We start from the raw sequence: 15,000 nt of genomic DNA, 5'->3' as shown, positions 1-15,000 counted from the left end.
TGATATTCGATGGTTGCAATCTGTACAATTTCACTGCAGTTGCACTTGCCGCAGAAACCAACGTTCTTTCGTACAAGAGATAGATAGATAAACTGGCAGACAAACAAACAGAAGGGCGGCCAGGCAGACAGGAGGACGGCTAGGTAGACAGACAGACAGACAGACAGACAGACAGACGGATAGATAGATAGATAGATAGATAGATACATACATACATACATACATACATACATACATACATACATACATACATACATACAGATAATGATAGAAATGTAGACAGAGAAATAGAGAGATGGATAGATAGAGAGAGAGAAATAAAGATAGAAGTAGAAAGACAGATTGAAAGACGAATATATATATATATATATATATATATATATATATATATAGAGAGAGAGAGAGAGAGAGAGAGAGATATGATAATATGTAAACGTAAGATCCAAGGATCCAGGTGTAGGAAGTTAGTAAGTTTCGATCAGTCCGGAGAAGATATAAAAGAAAAGCAACTTTCAGAAACAATAGTAGTTTGTTGGCGCAGAAGGTTGGAAATTTTAGCCATGTGGAAGTTCGGTAAGCTGAATAAGTTATTTTATAGTTCACGGTTAGCAACTAGGGTTGCTGTGTATGCGAATGAAAATCCAAATTGAGGGAATAGAGCGGGTGAAATCCAAGCTACATATGTTTCGTAGATAGCAGGACCTCGGAAGTGATAATTATTCAATGAAGGGTACTCCACTAGTTACTCACCTGGCCGAAGATACCTTAGTTAAATGAAGGTTACATCGTCGTCAAGAGATCCCAAGTTAACAGAAAGTAAGAAAGAGACAGATAGATAGATGAAAGCGATAAATGGATAGATAGAGATAGACAGACAGACAGACAGACAGACAGACAGACAGACAGACAGACAGACAGACAGATAGATAGATAGTTAGATAGATAGATAGATAGATAGATAGATAGATAGATAGATAGAAAGATAATGATAGGTAAATAGAAAGAAAGATATAAATATATATATATATATATATATATATATATATATATATATATATATATATATATAGATAATGATAAATAGAAAGAAATATATATATATATATATATATAGATAGATAGATAGATAGGTTTCTTTATTAGCCACACAGGGCTCAACACAGAGGGGACAAAATACAAATGTAGAGTTTTTCTTTTCGAGGGGGTCGAAAACAAAGCAGAAAAAAACAAAAGTGGGGACAACGATGAAAAGAAAAAAAAAAAAAAAAAAAAAAAAAAAAAAAACATCGCAAAACGTTTGGGGTATTTACAAAAAATACGAAATAATACAAAAAATTCCCAATAAATGGGGAGGTTATCCGTGGAAAGAAAAACCTACGAAAAGACCACGGTAACCTCGGTCTTTAGCGTCACAGTTTGTTAAATAAAATTTCTCTGTTTACAAAATTTTAAAACGTTTTATAGAATCATGGTCAAGGTGGCTTTGTCATTTATACGTGCCATTCTTGCTACATGTATCCATCTTTTTTCGAAACATTTGCTAGACAACACTTGCCTCTCTACTCTCACCTTCCTTTTCAAGTGATACTTGAAAAAGTTGATGAGAGATTGACCAGAGAGGAAAGTATTTGTCTCTAATCCTTTCAGACGCGTCCACCAGATGCATTCTTTGGCCATAGCCACAAGTACGATAAATACAGCTCTTCCTTCCCGTTTAAAGGAAGGAGGCGTGACGATATTGACGATAGACTCGGTTGATAAACCGACTCGTCCCACACGCGACAGCAGTCGTTCGACATAAGCCCACAGCTCCGAAATGGTTGGACACTGCACGAGTGCGTGCAGAACGGTTTCATCGCTCTGACCGCATCTCGGGCAGGTCGGCCCCACATTTCGCGAGCCGTGTCTATAGAGCTTATCCCGAACGGGTAGCGCCTCTCGGTAACACTGCCAGGCCAGGGATCTCTGGAAGTTGTCCATAGGTCCCGGCCCGAAAGTCGTCCTGAACAGGCGGGTCAGGTATTCCTCGTCGACGCCCAGGTTCGCCCCGAGATCGTCGTCGTACCTGCCCTCCACTAATCCCCTATAGAATGACTTCGTTGTGATGCAGCCGCTCAAGGTCGACCCGGGACGGCAAAGTTGTTGCAGAGCAACGCGACACTCACGGTGCCATTCGCCATTCCTCGGCCTCTTTTTGATCCACGACTGCAGCTCGGTCATGGAGACGAGCTGCGGGAAAGCGCGTCGCACAAACGGCGACCACACCTGCTCACCGTCGTCTACGTAGAGCCGGAGATGTCGCAGTCTCAGCGCATGTCTGCGCATCATCAACCACGGCATGCCCAGCCCTCCTTTCAGCGGGTGTTGGCAACAAACGGATCGCCTCACCATCGGAACGCTTCCTTTCCACAAAAAGCGGAAGAGGATGCGCTCCATTTCGGTGATGGCGCGATCGGGACAAGGCACGACGGTCAGGCGGTATTCGATGACGGACGCGATGTACGCGTTCGCCACCTCCGCCCGACCTTTTAGGGACAGCTTCCTCTCGGACCATTGCCGGCAGAGAGTGGCCACCCTACTCGTTATCTCGTCCCAGTTCTTCTCCGTTTGCAGGTCCGGACCGAACCAGACTCCGAGCAACTTGACCGGACCGTCCGCCCAGCGTCCCACTACTGAGGCGCTGCCGGACGGTATGGGCTTGCTTCTCCAGGTGCCGAGCAGCAAACCCACCGACTTATCCCGGTTGATTTTCGCTCCCGTCACCGCTTCGTAGTCTTTCAGCGTCTCGCCGACAAGCTCGATGTGCTCGTGGCTAGACGCTATGACGGTGACGTCGTCCGCGTATGCCGACACGCTCGTCCCGCACCCCAGTTCTCGCGGGATGCCCCTCTGCGTCGCCAGCTTCCGCAGTAGTGGCTCGAGAGTCAATACGTACAGGAGCGGCGACAGGGGGCATCCCTGACGAACCGAACGTGCAATGTCGAAGGGTCCCGATAGACGTCCATTGACGCGAACAACCGAACGGATGCCTGTGTACAAGGCAGCCATCCAGCCGCGGAAAACGGGACCGAAGCCGGCCGCTTCGAGGACGGCCTCCAACTATCGATGGTCTACCCTATCGAAAGCTTTCGATTGATCCAAATTGATCAGGGCCCCACCCATGCCAGGTTCCTTAACTACCCTCTCTATGATGTAGCGCATCAGATGGAGGTTGTCATGGATGCTCCGGCCCGGCACGGCGCACGTCTGCTCCGTGCCGACCAGTTTCTCGATGACAAGCGCCAACCGCTTGGCTAACACCTTGGCCAAAATTTTCATGTCTGCATTGAGCAGAGTGATGGGCCTAAAGTTATCTATGGCGTCCCCCTTGTTTGGATCTTTCTTCAGCAGCGTTACCGCTCCTCGGCTCACAAAACCGGGAATGCTCCCGTTCTGCTGCCAGTTGCAGTACACGACCGCCAAGACTTCTCCAAACAAGTCTGGCATACAGTTGTAAAGCTCGTAGGGCAGACCATCCAAACCCGGAGATTTGTCCGTCGAGCAACCCGCCATCGCGTCCCTCACCTCCTCCGCCGTGATGACCCCTTCGCAGCACTCCGCCTCTCTTGCCGAGAGTCGTGGCAAGCTGTGCAGGTAGGCACTAAAATCCACCCTGCCTTCTCGCTCGCCACTCCTCCCGAACAGTCGGGCAAAATGCCGCTGAAACGCCTCGCACATCTTGCTCGGCTCGAGCAATTCGCGCCCCTGTTCGTCTACCAGAGACCGGATGGTGGCTCTGTTACCCCGCTGCGCCTCCGCCACCCGGGCCTCTCGTGCGGCTCCAACACCTTCATTCCTCAGAGCACGCATCCTTGCCCTGACAGCACACCCTTCGTGTTTAGCATTGAAGTGTTGGTCGAGGGCCAACCTCGCCGCTAAAACGTCGGATGCGATGCCACTTCGCAATGCCTCTTCTAACTTTATCACTAGCTCCCCCTCTTCTCTGTTCCTCTCTACAGCTAGTGCCCTGCTATACCTTATTGCTTCCGCCCTCACTGCTCTCTTGAGGGCAAACCACCATTTGTTGTTGACGATGGCTCCCGTCAAAGCCCTCTTTACTAACGTGCTAATCCGGTCTCTGAAAACCTGTCTCGACGGGAAAGACGCGTTTAGTTTCCAGTAACCGGGACCCTGCCTATGTGCCTTATCTAAGTCTAGCGTACACGTCACAAGTTTGTGATCCGTGTAGCTGACTATGTGGAACTGTGGACATCCTAAACTATCTCTATCTCTTGTCCTACACACTATCCTATCTAGATACGATCTCGACGACCCAATGCGGTTGCTCCAAGTCCACGTTGGCACATTTGGGTGGTCGAGTCGGTACCTGTCAGACAACTGGAAGCGTCTGAGCAGGTCTATGAGGCCTTTGCATCCCCTTCTACTTTTGTCACTCCCCACGTAGTCTAGATGCGTGTCCAAGGTAGCATTCCAATCCCCCACTAAAAGTAAGGGACGAGACGTTCCCAGGAATACTTCTAGACGTCGAAAGAAGTCTGACCGACCTGTTAAAGGAGGCACATAAACTGCCAGCAACCGAAAAGCGCCTCCATCGCTGCCGTCCACATCTAGGACAACCAGTCTACCCTCCGGGTCCGTAAATATCGTCTTTACTTGGAGATCCAGACTCTTGCGAAAAAGAACCGCCGTGCCACTACCGCCCATCCTCGGCAGACAGGGAGAAAAATAAATGTTAAACTGTCCGCCAAACATGGACTTTAGGGCCCGCGGTTCATGGAGTCTGGTCTCACTAATGGCTATGATATCCAAATTGTGTGACTTGATGTCATTTAAGAGGTACCCTTGTTTCCAAGGGGACCCTAAGCCACGCACATTCACACAACCAATCTTCACCATGATTCTATTTATACGTGTGCTTTAAAGCACAAAACAAAAGAACAGAGTGTTACTTGCCGTTAGAAAGTTTTGTTTCCTCCTTGGATTTTTCACCAAGGAGGCTATTGTACAATTTCTTGCACAAATATTTCTGGAATCCCCCTACCGAGTTGGGGTAGAGGGATTTTATTGTGTTGTGTAATGCTGGTGTTACATGAATAATTTTAATGTGTTTTGGCGGTGTTGTACGTGGGTGGTTGTTGGTTTTGATATCGTTATTTGTGATGTTTGTTTTAGAGTTGATGTAATTCATCAACTCTGTGTTTGTACTGTCTATTGCTGTTAGCATTGTTTTTTTTATATTACTATTGGTGTTAGTAGTATTTTCGGGAGATGTGAATCTCCCTGCTTTGTTTGTGTTTGCATTTTGTTTTGTTTTCTTCTTACTGCGCTTCCTCTTTCCTTTCGTAGCTATTTTCCACTCCTCCCCACTCTCTTCATCGGATGATGGGAGATCTGAGGAGTCAGAAAGAGGTAACGGCAAATTTTGTGCGTCTGTGTGTGTTTCTGTGAATGTTTGTGTTGCTGTTTTTATTGATGTTGGCTGATTGTTATTTGTGTGTGGTGTATGTGATATGGGGGAGGGAGAGGCAGTCTTGGAATTTTCTTTTTTTTCTTCTGTTTTTGCAGTTTCTGTTGTCTTTTCTGTTGTGGTTATTGCTGATATTTCTGTTGTTGTTTTTTGCGTTGCTGGTGGTGTTGGTAGTAAGGTTTTTCTGTTGGGGGTATTTGGTAGTTGCTTCTGTTGTTGTTGTTGTTGTTGTTGTTGTTGTTGTTGTTGTTGTTGTTGTTGTTGTTTTTGTTTAGCGGCCAGAGGGCAGTCCTTTTTCAGATGTGCTTCGCTGTTGCATAGGTAACAGCGAGGTCGCCTGCCCTCTACCACCACATACAGCTTGTGGTCCTCTGCCAATCTAATGTTTGGAGGAATTTTCTGTGAAGCCTCCTCCGTGATGTGGAGAAGGATTTCCAGATTTTTCCCTCCCCAGTTCTTTTCCTCTCCGACCGTAATCTCCAAAATATTTGCCTCCTCCATTTCCAGGCACACGGCCGATATCAGCCATTGGGTGTCCACCTCCGATGGCACATTTTTTATCATAACTTTGGTCACTCTCTGTCCTAGATAACTCGGTATCATTACCAAGTCATCTGTGCGGAGAGAGAGTGTCGAAAATTGTTTAGCTAAATTTTCATCCAGAAACCTTACTTGCACCGTTCCAAATTTCCTTCCCCAGGTGACATGATTCTGATAAGGCCAAATTTTTCTAAGACAAACTTCAATTTTATCTGTGCTAACATTTTCTACACGTCTGGTTTTTGTGTTTACCAGTTTATAAATGATGCACTTTTTGTTTTTCATTTTTATAATATCTTTTGGGATGTTAATTCTGACATCATCTCCTTCTTTCGTAAGAAGGGATTTTGTGTCTTTTATTTGTTCTTGTGTGAATGTCACTGTTGTTCTTTTTTCCTTTAGAGCATTTGCGAAATTTGTTTTTGTTGTGCTGGCGGACATGTTCTTCTGGATATTTTTGTTTATGTTGGTGTATGTACTGCCTGGTTCAAAGGTGGTGGTAGTGGCAGCAGAGTTTGTTGAACAGGTGATGGTGTCATTGCTGACGGCCGATAACTTTACTTCCTTGTTGTTGCTGTTGTTGTTGTTGTTGTCGTTGTTGCTGTTGTTGTTGTTGTTGTTGTTGTTGTCGTTGGTGGTGGTGATGATGGCGTCAGCAGCAGTGGTGCTTACGTCAGAGACATTTGTGACGGTTTTCACGCATGGTTTTGTAACCTTGGTTACAGTTTTGTTTTTGTTGTTGGTGTTGGTGGTGGTGGTGGTGGTGGTGGTGGTGAGAGGGCTGTTAGTAGCTGTACTCACAGTCTTTGTGACGTTTATAGCAACTGCGTTCGTGTCACTGCATGAGCACGCGCTATTCTGTTCTTTTTTCTCTTCTGGCATCTGAAGCCTCGGGAAATGCTTGTCAAAAGAACAAGACAAGCGTTCCAAAATTATGTTTCTCGACATTTTTCAAATGTCAAGAAGGAAATTTTTGTATTTTGCTAGGGCCGAAACTGCCCCTGGGGGTCAATTCCTGCCCTTGAAAATACACACAAATGAAGCCTAGGTGCTTCGCAACAAAATTATTAAAAAATTCCAACAAAATGTGGACAGTAAAAGGTCAAATAAACGTTTACCTTCGCAGCCGATGTGACAGCACGTCCGTGAGAAGAGATAGATAGATAGATAGATAGATAGATAGATAGATAGATAGATAGATTGATAGAAAGTGACTGAGATAAACAGATTGAACAGCTAACTAGGTGCCATCTTGATCATGTCTGTACAGAGAAGCTGAACATGTTTTAAAAAATACACGTTACATTTGTTCTAACTTGTATTACAAGAATCTTTAATCTTTTACTTGTTTCGGTCATTGTGTTACGGCCATGCTGGGGCATCGCTTTGAAGGGTTTAGTCAAATACATTAACCACACTAGTTATTTTTAAAGTCTGGTACTTACTCCATCGGAATCTTTTGCCGTACCACTAAGTTACGGGTAAATAAAAAAAAAATCAGTACCGGTTGTCAAGCAGTGGTAGTAGAGTGACAAACAGACACAAAGACACACACACGTATATATATATATATATATATATATATATATATATATATATATATATATATATATATATATATATATATATATATATACGACGGGTTTCCATGCAGTTTTTGTCCGTCAAATTCACTCATTAGGCACTGGTCGGCATGAGGCTGTGGTACGAAAAACTTGCTCCAAAGTTCTGCGCAGTGGGACTGAACCCAAATCCATGTAGTTGCAAGGTGAGCTTCTTTAATCGCAGGGCCAAATAATGGGAAAATGCTAAAAAGCTAAAATAAATACATAGAGTTTGCTTATCAAATTAGGGGCTAGGGTACTAGAGTATAAGAAACTGGCGTTTAATTATGTAGCGAGGCTATTGCCTAGTTTCGAACTATCATCCTCAGATTATTAGTTTAGTACCACGGCCTAACAATATTTCCATAAAAGGCAAGATCTTTTACGAGAAATTAACTGTATTACCATAAAAGGCATGATCGCCTAAGTGAACATGGTTCGACCAATCAATATCAGTCGGAATGTAACAAATAAAGCGGTGTGCTTGAAATAAAACTGTACTAAATTCCCAACCAATAGTTTTGCAGAAGATTCTTGAAGCTTTTCTGAATGTTATAAAAACTTGGTATATTGAACTCCAAGTAGAATGACTTTTGACGCTGCAAGAAACTCTGTCACTCAGTTCCATGATAGGTCTTCTAATTTCTCCTACTTGTTCTGCCTGTGAACTATTATTGTATAATACAACCATAAACTATTATCATACAGTTAACAAAAAATTATTCCTACTCTACATTGTGAAAACTTTAAATTATCACACACAAGATGTTTCTGAATTCAATTAATTCATTGTACGTATGTAAGTACGACCGTTTGAAGTAAAAATATGGAAACATTTGTAGTGACAGCTTATAGCAGACGACTGTTATATGTTCAATGTCCGGAGTTTTATCCACGCATGCGCAGGGACTAGTTCCGGAAGGAATACAGGAAGAGTCTCATGCGCATGCGTAGAGTTCGACACCCAGCTTTGGTGCCTTTTCTCAGTCTCTTCGTTGACTGATCTCCGTCGAGCCAAGACGTCCAACAGAGCTCTCTCACATGTCAGCACCAGAGCTTCACAAATAACCACGGAAATCATTCAGGAGGCGTCTCAGTAACCGAGAGCGACGAGCTACCGAATTCCCTCCAAGCGTGAACTGAATTCCACTGTAAATAAATATTGTTATGTTGTTCAGAATCTGCGTTCCGTTGTTTCTTCTAGAAATTTAATGTACGGAAGCGGCGTACGCCTAATGGTGTATAACCACTTCCCTACACATTAATAATGTGAGCATTCTCATTGTAATATTACGTGGTCGCAAAGCGAGTTTCATTTTACTGTCTTTTTTTTTTTCCTTTTTTTTTTTTTCACTCGAGTACCATGATACTCTTCAATTTCGGCGCTGATTGTTTTTATTTTTTTATAATAAATTTCCTTCATTATAAATTAATAAATACGACAGCCAACTGTAATAGTTAGTCAAGGGCGGCAACACTAAACAGACAAGAATTATGTATGTCAAGACAAACGAAGTTAACAGAGTACATACAACGCAAAAAAAAAACAAAAAAAATTAGGGAGGTGGGGATGATGAATACAAAAACAATAAGAAGTCAAGAATAAAACAGAATTTTAAAAAAATATACGTCATTAAGTAAAGATGTTTAAGAACAAAATAGCAACAAGGAAAAGACGAGAACAACAAATACAAGAACAAGAAGAGCAACACAGTGGATGGCAGGTAACACAGACAAAACATAAGATGATAGACATACAGGTGAGAAGTAAGAAAGAAGGTGCGAAGAGGAGGTCGAAGGGTGGGGGAAGTGAGCGAAGAAAATGACAAGGAGGCACGAGGTTTTTCACACAATCCCTTTTTATTATTGGTGGCGGTATGTAGAGTAATAGTAGTGGTAGCAGCAGCAATATAATTTGTAGTAGTAGTAGTAGTAGTAGTAGTAGTAGCACCTCTGACGTTGATGCTAGCGTTAGTCGTAGTAGTAGTAGTAACAGTGGTGGTAGTAGTAGTAGTAGTAGTAGTAGTAGTAGTGGTGGTGGTGGTGGTGGTGGTGGTGGTAGTAGTAGTAGTAGTGGTGGTGGCGGTAGTAGTAGTAGTAGTAACAGTGGTGGTAGCAGTAGTAGTAGTAGTAGTAGTAGTAGTAGTAGTAGTAACAGTGATGGTAGTAGTAGTAGTAGCAGCAGCAGTGACCACTGGTGGTGCTAAGAGTGGTGATAGGGAATAGAGCAATAGAAATAGTAGTAGAGGTTGTTGTCGCGGTGGTGGTCTTTGTTCTTGGTGGTGCTGTCAATGGTTGCGATGGCTGCTGTAGTAGTAGTCTTAGAAATAGTAGTGGTGGTGATGACGGTAACAGCGACGCATGTAGTAGTAGTAGTAGTAGTAGTAGTAGTAGTAGTAGTAGTAGTAGTCCCAGCAGCAGCAGTAATAGTAGTAGTAGTAGTAGTAGTAGTCCCAGCAGCAGTAGTATTGGATATGGTGGTAGTAGTAGTGGTTGTGGTAATGATGAGAATAATCATGGTATTGTTGGTGAAAGTGGTTTGGGTGGTGGTAGTGGTGGTGGTGGTGGTGGTGGTGGTGGTGGTTATGTTTGCAGTGTTGTAGTTGAGGTGCTAGTGGTTACGATGGCGGAAGTTGCGGTTGTGGTGGTGATGGTGGTGGTAGTAGCAGTAGTGGTGGTGGTGGTGGTGGTGGGCTAGCTATAAAGGTTGGTGATTGAGCAAACTACTTATGTCAGAGACTGTGAACATAGTTTACGTAAAACTGACAACATTGAAAGTTCTTTTTTTTTTAATGAAGAATTAGAAACAAAAAACAAAAAGAGAAAAGAAAAACAAAAAAATTGCAATTAACTTCTTATTCTCCACTTTTTTTTTTTTCTTTTTTTAGTTTTAGGTTGGAAAGAAAGTCCTGTCGCATTTTAAGATGTGAAAGAAACAAATGCTTCTTTAGACTTTAATTGATATAGTTAATGAAGAAAATATTAACTTTTTATTAAGGTCGGCGAGCTGGCAGAATCGTTAGCGCATCGGGTGAAATGCTTTGCGGTATTTCGTCTACTGTTACGTTCAGAGTTCAAGTTCCGCCCGAATTTAAATTCCACCGTGGTCGACTTAGCCTTTTATCCTTTCGGGGTCGATTAAATAAGTACCAATTACGCACTGGGGTCATTTTTTGGCACAAGGCCAGCAATTTCCGGGAGGGGTAAGTCAAATATATCGTCCCCTGTGCTCAATCAGTGCTTATTTTATTGACATCTAAGCGAGATCTGGGTTATGTTCCAGCACCTCAAAATCCAATTGGTTAATGGTTTCAACAGTCTAGGCGGCCGTGCGTGGGCATGTATTGTCATGCAACAAGAAAAGTTTCTTCGACAATAGGTTTCGACGTTTGGTGCAAATTACTGGCTTCACGCTGTTGACCAGCAAAGTTCTGTATCTTGCACTGTTGATCGTACACCCATTTTCCAGAGAAGTCGGATCACTAACCTTTGTTCTTCTTTGGTGCACATTTCTAGTGGAGTGGCCATGCTTACAATGTAAAGCCAGAAAGAAAAATGGCGTGATCAGGCTGAGACTTCGCTCATGTGACCATAGTAGTACCAACTATAAACACCACAATAGTACCAGCGATAAGAAGGCAGTGTGACATTAATAAAGATATGTATATATGTATATATATGCATATATATATATATATATTATTTATTTATGCGCCCTTTTCAAGCCTAGCCAGGCTTCTGGGCCCGGCTTCCCGGTTTCTATGGCGTATGTGTTCCCCCCCAGCTGGACGGGACGCCAGTCCATCGCAGCGTTACTCAAGAAACAGGAAGGAAGAGTGAGAGAAAATTGGGGCGAAAGAGTACAACAAGGGTCGCCACCACCCCCTGTCAGAGCCTCGTGGAGCTTTAGGTGCTTTCGCTCAATAAACACACACAACGCCCGGTCTGGGAATCGAAACCACGATCCTCCGACCGCGAGTCCGCTGTCCTAACCACTGGGCCATTGCGCCTCTACACACACACACACACACACACACACACACACACATATATATACTGCAGCCAGTCATTGGAGTTCCACACTATCTCTCTCTCTCTCTCTCTCTCTCTCTCTCTACACGCGCACACACATACGACAGGTATCTTTCAGTTTCCATCTACCAAACCCATTCACGAGACTTTGGTAGGTGCGAGGCTATGGTAGAAGGCACTTGCCCAAAGCGCCACACAATGGGACTGAACCTAGAACCATGTATGTGGTTGGCAAGCAAGCTTCTTACCGCACAACCACGCCTGCGCCAATATTTCCTTTCATTAATTTTTTTTTTAAACTTTTAGACTAGACTACGGAAAGATAAGCAGAAACCTATTATAAAATACAATCATCCAAAATTCATCTGGTTTCATTCACAAACGCTGTAGGATTACCTGTTTACCTTTATATTTAATAAGTTCATTAATGAGAATGGCTTTTAATCTCGAAGCCACAAAACGGCATAAATTAACTTCCGCAAAGATGCTGGGTAGTAACAGAGGTTAAATTAGGAGAATTAGATTGGCCTACGAAACGAAACAAAACATCTGCCTGGCTATATATAAAACCCGATATGAATTATTATTAATTATAATTCTTTCGATTATTAAAACGCAGTGGTTCCAGACTGAGTTCCATATGGCCCTTGAGGTTCCATATAAGATTTATCTGCAATAAACTGGTTATATTTCTACAATACGCAAAATATTTTAGCGATTTTTTTCTTATACAATTCCTAATAATATTTAATTATGAAAATACAGTAAGATTTTTTTTATATGCAGCGAATGGTTGTGTAGGTCCAGTTGTGTAAAACTGGAATCAAAGGAGTCTATAGAAAACAAATGGTTCAGAACCACTGGCATGTGTTATTGTAGTGTATACCTCTGCACATATATATATATATTTTCAAACATGCATACATACATAAATGTATATATACACACTGAAACTTTAGAGCAGAGATTCTTAAACTTTTGGGGCCACTGCCCCTCCCTCTCATGGCCACATAATACCCCTCAGCGCCCCCACCCCTATTTTTATGTATAAATAAATATTTTATATTTTACTAATTTATATATATACTATGAATCATTTGATATTTAATATATTATATAATTTATATACAATACTATAATAACATTGTAATAAATTCATAGCATCCCCAATCCACTGCCTTCCTCCCAACGCTTCCTTTTTCTCTATCGCACGCACCCCCATCGCCCTCTTAGGCACCAGCGCTCACCTGGACCGTCTCAATACCCACCAGAGGGGGGTGGGGGTGGTAGCGCCCACATTGAGAACCTATGCTCTAGAGTAACGGCTCAATGGACTCCCGTAACGAGATTGCAACACTAATTTGGTATTGAGTACTTCTTCACTTGATCGTTGTTTAACAACAGATATGATTAAAATATATTGTATCCTCCTCCTCCTCCTCTTCCTCCACTTCCTCCTCCTCCTCCTCCTCCTCCTCCTCATCATCCTTCTCCTCCTCCTCCTCATCATCATCCTCATCAACATCATCCTCATCATCATCATCATCCTCATGATCATCCTCATCATCATCCTCATCATAATCATCCTCATCATCATCCTCATCATCATCATCCTCATCATCATCATCATCCTCATGATGATGATGATGATCATCATCATCAAGCTCCCTTCACTGAGGCAGCCAGTCGTTGGAGTTCCACTCTAGACGTAGTCTGCCATCGCCACCAGTCTCTGTTCTCTTCCATGCGTAGCAGGTTCGTTGCTTTGTGACCTGTCCCAGTCTTTGATGTTATCCAATGAAGATTTTTTCGTATCCGCCCCTCTTTTGCCCGCCCTCATGTGTGTCCTGATGAACAGTTTCGGACAGGGAGTTGTGGCGGTATACATGACCGTACCAGGCAAGCTTTCGTCCTTTTTTTCCAGCGCAAGGGGTGGTTCCTATTTACCAGAGTATTTGTTGACCCACTGCCTAACAAAGCTGTTCGTTTTGCGCTCTGTGTGCAGGATGTGTAGCAGGCTTCGGAAGCACTTGTACAATAGATAATATCTCCAATTGGCGAGAAGACACGGGTATAAACGTACAAAAGACGAATAACGTATTATTTTTATATTGATTACGAAGTTTGTTGTTGGCACTCCGTCGCTTACGACGTCGAGGGTTCCAGTTGATCCGATCAACGGAACAGCCTGCTCGTGAAATTAACGTGCAAGTGGCTGAGCACTCCACAGACACGTGTACCCTTAACGTAGTTCTCGGGGATATTCAGCGTCACAACAGAAACAGGAAGTAAGAGTGAGAGAAAGTTGTGGTGAAAGAGTACAGCAGGGTTCGCCACAATCCCCTGCCGGAGCCTCGTGGAGCTTTAGGTGTTTTCGCTCAATAAGCACTCACAACGCCCGGTTTGGGAATCGAAACTGCGATCCTATGACCGCGAGTCCGCTGTCCTAACCACTGGGCCATTGCGCCTCCTGATTACGAGGTAATCAAAGGGAAAATAATATCGCAGGACAAGAATTTGCAAGAAGAACTGTGTAGCTCGAGCATGTAATATCTGAGAGCGCGTGTGTGTTTGGAAGCGTTTGACTTAATGGTCAACTGTAAGACCGTGGGTAAATACGCAAATGTGGCATTATATTAATTTATATCGTTTACAAATGGCGCCAACATAATTATAATCATTATCATAATTATGACTATATGAAGGAAAAAATATTTCTCGATAATTATATTTATGGTTATGTTTATATAACATCGTTTGTAAATGATAGAATCCTTTCCATTATAGGTACAAAGCGGGGGTTAAGTCAATTATTTCGACCGCAATCCGCAACTAATACTTATTTAATCGACCCCGAAAGCATCAAAAGCCATGTCGATCTCGGTACAATTCGAATTCAGAATACATACACACGGACGAAAGATCGCTAAACATTTTATTTGGTGCGCCACCGATTCTGTCAGCTCGCTCCCTCAAAAGTATAAATGATATATTAGGTTGGTGCATAGTTATTGCGGCTTTTTTTCAATAAATTTTATCCAACAAAAACAATAACAATATTTAGCAAAAACATCCTTAAATGATGGTCTGACCGTCTGCCAAGCAAATGGGAAACAGTAATTGAAGTAGATGGTGAATATGCTCCGGAATAATCATTTAAAGATGTTTTTGTTACATGTTGTTGTTGTTTTTGTTGAATAAAATTTATTGAAAAAAAGCCACAATAATTATGCACCAACCCAATATATCATTTATACCTTTAAGGCAGCGCGCTGACAGAATCGGTGGCGCACCAAACAAAATGCTTAGCGACCTTTCGTCCGTGTGTATGTGTTTTGAATTCGAATTGTACCGAGA

This window comes from Octopus bimaculoides, chromosome 6 (genome assembly GCF_046866305.1).
Source record: "Octopus bimaculoides isolate indiv1 chromosome 6, ASM4686630v1, whole genome shotgun sequence".
Classification (NCBI taxonomy): domain Eukaryota; kingdom Metazoa; phylum Mollusca; class Cephalopoda; order Octopoda; family Octopodidae; genus Octopus; species Octopus bimaculoides.
The sequence above is the reverse complement of the archived record's forward strand: the minus strand, read 5'-3'. Positions refer to the sequence as shown.